This window comes from Schistocerca piceifrons, chromosome 1 (assembly GCF_021461385.2).
Source record: "Schistocerca piceifrons isolate TAMUIC-IGC-003096 chromosome 1, iqSchPice1.1, whole genome shotgun sequence".
NCBI classification, from domain to species: domain Eukaryota; kingdom Metazoa; phylum Arthropoda; class Insecta; order Orthoptera; family Acrididae; genus Schistocerca; species Schistocerca piceifrons.
In genome coordinates, this window is record NC_060138.1 from 320,733,794 (window position 1) to 320,744,897 (window position 11,104).

Genomic DNA, 11,104 nt, shown 5'->3' on the forward strand with positions numbered 1-11,104 from the left:
AACTGAATTCTGCATAAAGAAATTATTCCACAATGGAGAAGAGGATGGTAATATGTATGGAATCACGTATTTGAAATGTTGTCTATATGGTAAAAAGTTTAGAGTAATAAGAGATCAAGCAGCATTAAAATGGTTGCTGAGGTTAAAGGGTTCTTCTAGCAGGTTGATGTGATGGGCTAGACCAACTGAATTTGATTTCAAAGTCACACATTAACCCAGAAAGAAGTAGCAGTATTACATATTGGGGTAATGAGCACAATGAATAGCAAACTGCACAGAGAGCGGGGGATGAATATATGCAGTTTTTAAGCAGCCACAGTTTTGGATGCAGAATGAGTTGCTGTGCAAAGAAACCAAGTTGGGACAGCAGGTAGTGGTACCAGTGCAGCTAAGAAATAGAGGGCTAGAATTAATGCAGTCTATAAGCACCCTTCTGGATCATAATGAGGGACAAGTCTCCCTGGAAACCTTATTGTAGCATATAAATTTGTATTGAGAAAATCAGTACCAGGAAGAGACAATGTTGACTATTGTCATACCAACCATCACAGAGTCACTTGTACTGCTGAGCATAATCCTTGTTTGCCTATGCAGAATATGAAGTACAAGATGAGTTCAGACCCAGCTGTCATTTAGTTTCCAGTGGGTTGGATACCAAAAGCAAAAAAAAACATTGGAGAAAAATGAATATGCTAGGGGTTGTATTGAGGATAATTAATTCATTTTAGCTTGTGAGTTTGGAACAGAGTGTTAGAAGTTATCATGCAAGAAGCCTAATAATGAAATAAGTTCCATGGTGTTTGAGTTAAGGATCATGGCAAAGGGCCATGGAGAAACGTGTAATATTAATTGATAGGGTTATGCAAAGCAGTTGTTAGAATAATTCTTAAGAGGCAAAACAGGGCCAGAAAGGGCAGTCACCAGGTACTCTCATGTAAAGGATAATCTAGTTTGGTTGATCAGAGGGACTGTGTCTCAATAAAAAGGAGGGCAATGTAACATATTGACCATATTCAGTTAAAAAGAATGCCAGAGCAGAAGTGAGTTACAGTGGAGCCAGCTTCAAGCAGGCCACAATGTTATGCATAGCGAAGCAAAACATGGCTGACAGGCATTGCAAAACAGAGCCAGATGGGTATGGCATAGTAATAGCCAATGCTGCAATATGCAAGCAGAAGGACAGAAGCCTTTCCTCACTTGCACCATGGAAGCGTTTAGAGTACATACACTAAGCCCTAAACAAACATTTTCTGGAGCATATAAGTACTCAGCCATTCATGTGCTAAAAACATTCTCATCTCAGAATCACAGCCTACTCCATGAGCATGAGATACCTAGAGAAACATACTTGCATTCTGTATCAGGTGTGCTGTTCAACCAAAGGACAGGGCAACCTGGCCTGAGTCATGAGAGAGCCACCACAAGAGCAGAGAACCACCCATTCACTGGAGGGAGGTCACAGCTGTCTTCACAGAATTGTCAACTGCACAACAATTCTGCTGTCATCAAGTTGTAGCCAGAGACATTGCTAACAGTGGCATTCAATTAACACCACTCATGGCTCCACTCTTTGTGCAGTCAGGGATGCTGGACATCTATTTTTTGGCATGAGAGGCAACTGGGCACCTCCAGCAAGCAGCAAGCTGTTCCTGATGTACTATGGCTGAGGACCAAAATAAATAAATTAATTAGATAAATCTACTGTCATACTGATTTCTGCATCTATATCTATACTCTGCAAACCACCATAAGGTGCATGGTAGAGGGTACATCTGGTTGTAACAGTTATTAGGGTTTCTTCCTGTTCCATTCACATATTGTTACTTTATTACTAGGTATGGATAGACTGTGCCAGGGTTACATATATAAGATTTGGTTACAATTTTATACAACATACAAAAAATATTCAGAATAAGGGCAGATATAACATATTAAGACAATATTGTTTTGTCCATTCACTTTGGTCACTACTGAAAAAGTCTCCAATAGAATGTAATGGGTGTTCTTTCAAGTCCTGTGCAGTTGTCCTTTTGAACAGTCCTAGCGGCAGACACTGTAGTTCTCAGTCCAGTATACTGAACATTTTTAGGGCTACCACTGGAAAACTGTATTGCATTCCAGTCAGTCAACAACTTGATACTTCAAGGAAGAGTGATTATTAGAATGCCTCTGAGTATGCAGTAATTAGTTTAATGTTATCCTCACAATCACTATATAAGTGACACATAGTGCATTGTATACCCTTGAATAATCATTTTAAGTTGGTTCTTGAAACTTCGTTAATAGACTTTCTTGCAATACTTTATGTCTGTCTTCAAGAGTATTCCTTTAGTATCTCTGTTACACTCTCTTGTGGATTAAACAGACCTGTGATCATTCATGCTACCCTTTAATTCATTCTCCATGGGTGACAATCCATAGGTCATCTAACACAGCATCAACATCAGCAGCTTCATCTTCTGGACTCACTGACACTTCATCATCAGAAATTTCTTCTCTTTCTATAACATAAATCATAAAATTAGCCTTCTGGTGTACAATTGACAACACGTTCAGTTACAGAAAAAGTGCAATGAAACAAATAGCTTACCATCGCTACTTTCAAAACCAGAAATTTATTCATCAAGCTCTGAGCCCCAGTTGTTCAACAAAACCTCCATCTCATCATCATGTAAGATCATCTCGATGACACATACAAAGCATGAAGGCAACAACAGAGACAAAAATTGAGGCCCCACGCTCTGTATGTGACCTGGTAAGGCACTGCTCATGGCAACAAGATGAATCACCATGCCACAAACCAAGTAATTTTTCCTGCCTGCAAATACACTCCTGGAAATTGAAATAAGAACACCGTGAATTCATTGTCCCAGGAAGGGGAAACTTTATTGACACATTCCCGGGGTCAGATACATCACATGATCACACTGACAGAACCACAGGCACATAGACACAGGCAACAGAGCATGCACAATGTCGGCACTAGTACAGTGTATATCCACCTTTCGCAGCAATGCAGGGTGCTATTCTCCCATGGAGACGATCGTAGAAATGCTGGATGTAGTCCTGTGGAACGACTTTCCATGCCATTTCCACCTGGCGCCTCAGTTGGACCAGCGTTCGTGCTGGACGTGCAGACCGCGTGAGACGACATTTCATCCAGTCCCAAACTTGCTCAATGGGGGACAGATCCGGACATCTTGCTGGCCAGGGTAGTTGACTTACACCTTCTAGAGCACGTTGGGTGGCACGGGATACATGCGGATGTGCATTGTCCTGTTGGAACAGCAAGTTCCCTTGCCGGTCTAGGAATGGTAGAACGATGGGTTCGATGACGGTTTGGATGTACCGTGCACTATTCAGCGTCCCCTCGACGATCACCAGTGGTGTACGACCAGTGTAGGAGATCGCTCCCCACACCATGATGCCGGGTGTTGGCCCTGTGTGCCTCGGTCGTATGCAGTCCTGATTGTGGCGCTCACCTGCACGGCGCCAAACACGCATACGACCATCATTGGCACCAAGGCAGAAGCGACTCTCATCGCTGAAGACGACACGTCTCCATTCGTCCCTCCATTCACGCCTGTCGCGACACCACTGGAGGCGGGCTGCACGATGTTGGGGCGTGAGCGGAAGATGGCCTAACGGTGTGCGGGACCGTAGCCCAGCTTCATGGAGACGGTTGCGAATGGTCCTCGCCGATACCCCAGGAGCAACAGTGTCCCTAATTTGCTGGGAAGTGGCGGTGCGGTCCCCTACGGCACTGCGTAGGATCCTACGGTCTTGGCGTGCATCCGTGCGTCGCTGCGGTCCGGTCCCAGGTCGACGGGCACGTGCACCTTCCGCCGACCACTGGCGACAACATCGATGTACTGTGGAGACCTCAAACCCCACGTGTTGAGCAATTCGGGGGTACGTCCACCCGGCCTCCCGCATGCCCACTATACTCCCTCGCTCAAAGTCCGTCAACTGCACATACGGTTCACGTCCACGCTGTCGCGGCATACTACCAGTGTTAAAGACTGCGATGGAGCTCCGTATGCCACGGCAAACTGGCTGTCACTGACGGCGGCGGTGCACAAATACTGCACAGCTAGCGCCATTCGACGGCCAACACCGCGGTTCCTGGTGTGTCCGCTGTGCCGTGCGTGTGATCATTGCATGTACAGCCCTCTCGCAGTGTCCGGAGCAAGTATGGTGGGTCTGACACACCGGTGTCAATGTGTTCTTTTTTCCATTTCCAGGAGTGTATGAGTGGCCAGTGCTACCAACTGTCTTTTTTTCATGTTAGTACAAACATCAGAGAGTACCTTTACACAGATGACAGCCATAAAATAAATGGTGAAATACATTTACAAAACTGAGAAATGGCCAACATAAACCCTACATCGCTCATCTTTTCAGAGTAAATTCGTGTGACATAGAAGCTGCATCACTTGTCTCCAAAGTGTTAACATAAAGACTGATTGCCATGATAATGTAGAGACTGGGCTGCACAGATAGTTGACGATGTTGTTGAAAAAGTGAATGATATGGTAACAAAATGTAAATCTTAGGAGAGCAAGTGATGTGTAATTGACAACGTGGAAAATAAAATGCAAGTGGCTAATGGTAACATAACTAAAGTTGCGAAAAACATCTGCATATCAGAAAGCTGGAGGCTACTAAGGTAAACCAAACTTTGGTTAAATAACCAGTAGTAGCTATTTCTGAAATTTTAAAAGTTGGCAAAAAGTAAACAGTATGCAGAATGTGGTTTTCAATGCAAATGTGCAGAAGCCAATTTTCAATGTAAATGTAATATGCAGTGAAGTGTTATGCATAAAATGTGGAATCTTCAAAGAACTGATGGTTGGATTTGTATAGTTGCAGTTTATTAGAATCATAAGAGTAGGATTTCACCTAATGCAGTAAGAGTAGATGGAAGAGCAGGGAGTAAGAATAATTGTGAACCTATGAATAGGCAAGGGGCTCAATGAACATTAGTAAACACTCTACTTGGCAAGTTGTGTCTTCGCAGCTGGGTGATTCCATTCTTCTTTTCATGGGTCACTCCCTTCTTTAATTATCTTATCTATATATTGTAAGAGAAATTGTTATCAACTCATACTATGTTTAGTTCTGTTAATGTAATATCCTGTTTAACTAACTGAATTTTGCTGTCTGTCAATACGTAAATTTATATGTGTCATATATATACCGCAGGATAGGAACCAGTGATATTTCAGTTACATTTTGTAAAGGATGTACACTATTACTTTGCTTTTGAATTAGTAACAATAAAACTTTATCTCAAATAATAGATCAATTTTCAGATTAATGGTTTGTACAAATTTGAGTCAAAGATAAAGTGTAAAACAGTGTGGCATTTGTTATAAAATAATGTGGAAGAAAGTAAGAATGGAAATAATAGAAATTGGTGTCATGGCAGTGAAGGAATCATGTCAAAAGTTCAGTTCAGTATCATTTGTAATAGATATGCAGCAATGATACTACAGTAACTTGTTTGGTTTAATGTGAAAATAAGAGTTATGGGTGCCACATATTACCCCTCAGCCCAAAATAAAGAAAATTAAGGAAAATTAAGTAATATTGGCAAGAGTGCTGTTTGTTGAAAATAAAGTTTTTTATTTTTTATTTATTTATTTATTGTTCCGTGGGACCAAATTAAGGAGAAGTCTCCATGGTCATGGAATGAGTCAGTACATGAAATTATAACATGATAGTAGAAACAGATAAAATGAAATATAAGTAACATATTCAGGTGACAATTAGTAAGTCTAAATAAAGAAAATCAGCAATGTAACACTGGAATTTGCTTAATTTTTCAGCTCTTCCAGGAGCTCCTTGACAGAATAGAAGGAGTGAGCCATGAGGAAACTCTTCAGTTTAGACTTAAAAGTGTTCGGGCTACTGCTAAGATTTTTGAGTTCTTGTGGTAGCTTATTGAAAATGGATGCAGCAGAATACTGCACTCCTTTCTGCACAAGAGTCAAGGAAGTGCATTCCACATGCAGATTTGATTTCTGCCTAGTATTAACTGAGTGAAAGGTGCTAACTCTTGGGAATAAGCTAATATTGCTAACAACAAATGACATTAAAGAAAATATATACTGTGAGGGCAATGTCAGAATTCCCAGACTATTGAATAGGGGTCGACAAGAGGTTCTCGAACTTACACCACACATAGCTCGAACAGCCCATTTTTAAGCCAAAAATACCCTTTTTGAATCAGAAGAATTACCCCAAAATATAATACCATATGACATAAGCATATGAAAATATGCGAAGTAGACTACTTTTCGTGTTGAACTGTCACTTATTTCACATACTGTTCTAATGGTAAATAAAGCAGCATTTAGTTTCTGAACAAGATCCTGAACATGGGCTTTCCACAACAGCTTACTATCTAACCGAACACCTAGGAACTTGAACTGTTCTGTCTCACTTATAATATGCCCATTCCAGCTGACCAAAATATCGGTTCTTGTTGAATTGTGAGTTAGAAACTGTAAAAACTGAGTCTTACTGTGATTTAGCATCAAATTATTTTCCACAAGCCACGAACTTATTTCATGAACTACATTACTTGATACTGTTTCAATATTACACACAAGATCCTTCACTATCAAGCTGGTGTCATCAGCAAACAGAAATATTTTTGAATCACCTGTAATACTAAAAGGCAAATCATTTATATAAATAAGAAACAGCAGTGGCCCCAGCACCGACACTTGGGGAATGCCCCACTTAACAGTGCCCCATTGGGACTGAACATCACTACCACTGCCAATATTGCGGAGAATTACCTTCTGCTTTCTGTTCTTAAAGTAAGAGGCGAACCAACTGTATGCTACTCCCCTTACTCCATAATGGTCCAACTCCTGCAGTAATATTTTGTGGTAAACACAGTCAAAAGCCTTCATTAAATCAAAGAAAACACCTAGCATTTGCAAACTTTTATTTAATCCATCCAAAACCTCACAGAGAAAAGATAATATAGCATTTTCAGTAGTTAAACCATTTCTAAAACCAAACTGTACATTTGACAGCAAATTATGTGAATTTAAATGCTCCAGTAACCTTGTATATACAACCCTCCAATAACTTTAGCAAACACCGATGGCATAGAAATAGGTCTATAATTGTCAACATTATCCCTGGTCTCCCTTTTTATAAAGTGGTTTCACTACCGAGTACTTTAATCGGTCAGGAAACCGACCACTCCTAAAGGAAAAGTTACAGATATGGCTAAGTACTGGGCTAACATACATAGAACAATACTTCAGTATTCTGCTAGATACCCCATCATATCCATGAGAGTTCTTGGTCTTTAGTGATTTAATTATTAACTCAATCTCCCTCTTGTCAGTATCATGGAGGAGCATTTCAGTTAACAGTCTCGGAACACTTTTTTCTACGAGCGCTATATGATTCCCTGTTGGGACTAGGTTTCTATTTAGTTCACCTGCTATATTCAGAAAGTGATTATTAAATACTGTACATATATGCGACTTATCAGTAACACGGACATTCCCACTATGCACTGATTGTATATCCTCGACCTATCTCCGCAGACGGTTAAGGCGCTCAGTCCGGAACCGCGCGACTACTACGGTCGCAGGTTCAAATCCTGCCTGGGGCATGGATGTGTGTGATGTCCTTAGGTTAGTTAGGTTTAAGTAGTTCTAAGTTCTAGGGGACTGATGACCATGGATGTTAAGTCCCACAGTGCTCAGAGACATTTGAACCATTTTGTCTCTGCAGACCAGCCACTTTCTTTACGACTGACCATATGGTTTTAATTTTACCCTGAGACTTAGCTATTCTATCTGCATACCATATACTTTTTGCCTTCCTAATAACTTTTTTAAGCACCTTACAATACTGTTTGTAATGAGCTGCTGCATTTAGATTTTGACTATTTCTAACGTTTTGATATAATTGCCACTTTGTTGTACAGGATATTCTTATCCCTCTAGTCAGCCACTGAAGCTGCCTTTTTGTGCTAGTACCCCGTTTTGAATGTTCTAATGGAAAGCAACTTTCACAGAGCACGAGAAAAGTCTTGAGGAAAGCATTATATTTATCATCTACTGTATCAGCACTATAAACATCTTGCCACTCTTTTTCCTTGATAAGGTTTACAAAGGTCTCTACACCAACTGGATCAGCTTTCCTAAAAAGTTGATAATTATATTTAACATGTGTTGCAGCACAAAAATCTTTTAGAGTTAAAATTTGTGCATCATGATCTGAAAGGCCATTCACCTTTTTGCTAACAGAATGCCCTTCTAGTAATGAGGAATGAACAAAAGTGTTGTCTGTGGTTGTTCTACTGTTCCCTTGCACTCTCGTTGGAAAGAATACAGTTTGCATAAGATTATATGAATTAAAGAGGTCTACCAGCATCCTTTTTCTTCCACAATCACTTATACAATTAATATATAAGTCACCACATATATCTAACTTTTTGTATTTCCTATAAAGTGAACCAAGAACCTCCTCTAGTTTTAGCAAAAATGTTGTGAAATTGGAGTCTGGGGCTCTATAAATAACAACAGTTAGAAGTTTAGCTCCACTAAATTTAACCACACCTGCACAACATTCAAACACCTTTTCAGTGTAGTTCTTTGAAACATCAATTGACTCAAATGGGATACCATTTTTCACATACATGGCTACTCCCCCACACCACAAAAAGCTCCTAGAAAAGCTGCCAGCCAACCTGTACCCTGGTAAAGGAAGCCTCTGAATTATCTCCTTATTTAAGAGGTGTTCATATATACCAATAATTCCAGAGTCAACATCTATAAGCAGTTCACTAACTTTACCTCTAATTCCTTGTATATTTTGATGAAATATACTAATTCCCTCATTACTCAGATACCTAAGCTTTGTCGAAAGTGGTTTCTCTGTTAGAGAGACTGCCCTTAAGCAGGAATACCTATCAGCTGACTTCAATCTAAAAAAGGTACAGCTCTGACACTCACTAGTACAGGAATTTTCCCATGAGTGGTCCCACCACCCCCACCTATGCTGTCACCTGTAAGCTTTGCCAACCTCCCCTTTCCATACCCGTTGAGGTGCAGGCCATGTCTAGTGAAACCCGTCCTGCTGATAGACCCCACCAACACCACTGAAATGTGACTCATGCCTTCCGTCATCAGCGAACCCCCAAGCCTCATGTTATTATGCCTGACGGCTGTATTAAGATGAGGCCGATCATGATGCTGAAACAGTTCCACAAAATGCACATTCATGTTGCTAGTCTGAGTGGCTATCTTTTCCAGGTCACCATCTATGTCATACTCCCCATCTCTGTCAGTACTATTACCAGCTCCACCCACAATCACTACCTGATCCTCTTTAGTAAAATCCCTACATAACCCCCCTACTGCTGGCCTACACCTCTACCATGAGAACTACCTAACAGCAGAACCTTCTTCTTTCTCTTAGACTTTGCAACTGCCCTAGCCATCGTAACTGCTGAGGTGTGCTGCATACTTCCTACATCTACAGCTACTAGAGATTCCTCTTCACTAGACTCTGACAGTTGGTCATATCTATTGCAAACACCAATAGTAAAACTATCTGAAAATCTCCTTCTCCTAGCAGATCTCTTGGTTAAATTTTACAGTTATTGAAACAAAAATACTACTTTATCTAAGTACTGCTACTACAATAAGAAGATGTTAAAAAACTGACTACAATAATCACAAACTTGCTCTACAAGGGAAGTAACTACTATTATTGATAGTATTAAGCAACAACAAATGAGAATATAACAAAAGACTAACACAGAAAGAAAATCAAACGTCTAATGACACAGTAACAAAACTGAAAGCAGTTTCAAAAAATTTCTTCTGAAATTATTTCATCAGAAAACACCAAGAACACCAGTTGAAGACTACTAAAGTTCCTAAATAAACCACTACACACAAACAATTAATTAGTACTTAGTTTTCAATGCGCCGCTACAGCTGCAACTGGTCAGCGCAGAATGTAAACACAGGTAAGAGGTTAAGTTGCTCGATACGAAACACTCACAAATATCAGGTCACAACACAAGAAAGGCAGAGGTGAATGAAGAAACCACTAATAAGTCACTTATATAGTAAATATTATCACAAAAACTGTCAAAATATATATATGAAACCTTAAAATATATGAAAACTTAGAGAGCTGTCTCACACACAGTCACGCACTTATGACGTCACACCAAAGTTTGTTATGCTATAGCCCTTCAGGCTGAATTAAAGAGTGATGTGGTGTATTATGTAAAGTAATGTTGAAACAAAATGATTTTTTGTGTGTTGTGAGGGAAAGTAGAGCTATGTTAAAAATAATGCTGTTGTGTGTGGCTGTGAATGATCATTATATATGACCACTTTTGCAAGAAATGCAAAGCATGGATTTTCATGTTTAATGAATGGAGTATGGGGGTATATAATGTGATGATATGAAGTAATGAAGTAGTAAAGAGTTGTAATGCAGCAACAAAGTTTAATGAGATATCTGTAGTGATTTGTAGTAATGACAAATGTGAAGTCTGTTAGATGATGCAGCACTGACAAGGGACTCTGGCTTTGCAGGCGTTCAATTTTGCAAATTCACTTCTTCCAAAAACATTTTTTTTTTCCAAGGGGTTTAATGTGACAACAGACATGGATAAATACTGAACTCTAATTATGTACAAAGGATTATGGTTCGCTATGCCCTATTTGGTTCGAATGCAACAGTCTTGTTGAGGTATATGTAAACTATGGCAAGTTTGGTAGAAAGATAGATAAAATCTTAATTTTTCTGACCTGTAGGAGATTTATTATTTTATGAACATAAAAGATATTTTTTAATGAGTTTTGCATGTACTAATAAGGGAGGGCATTGAAAGCATGGCCACTGAGAAAGTGTCAATGAGATAGATCAATCTCCAGGACTAACAGAGGTTGGCCCTCAAACCAGGACCATAATTGTGTTTGCCAAAGCCTAATAGGGTCATGAATGATAAAAATAAAATAGAGTGAATAGATGTTTTAATGGTGCAAAGCAAATAAAGACCATCTTGTGTGACAGTGTGTGTAGTAATGAAAAAAATTGGTTT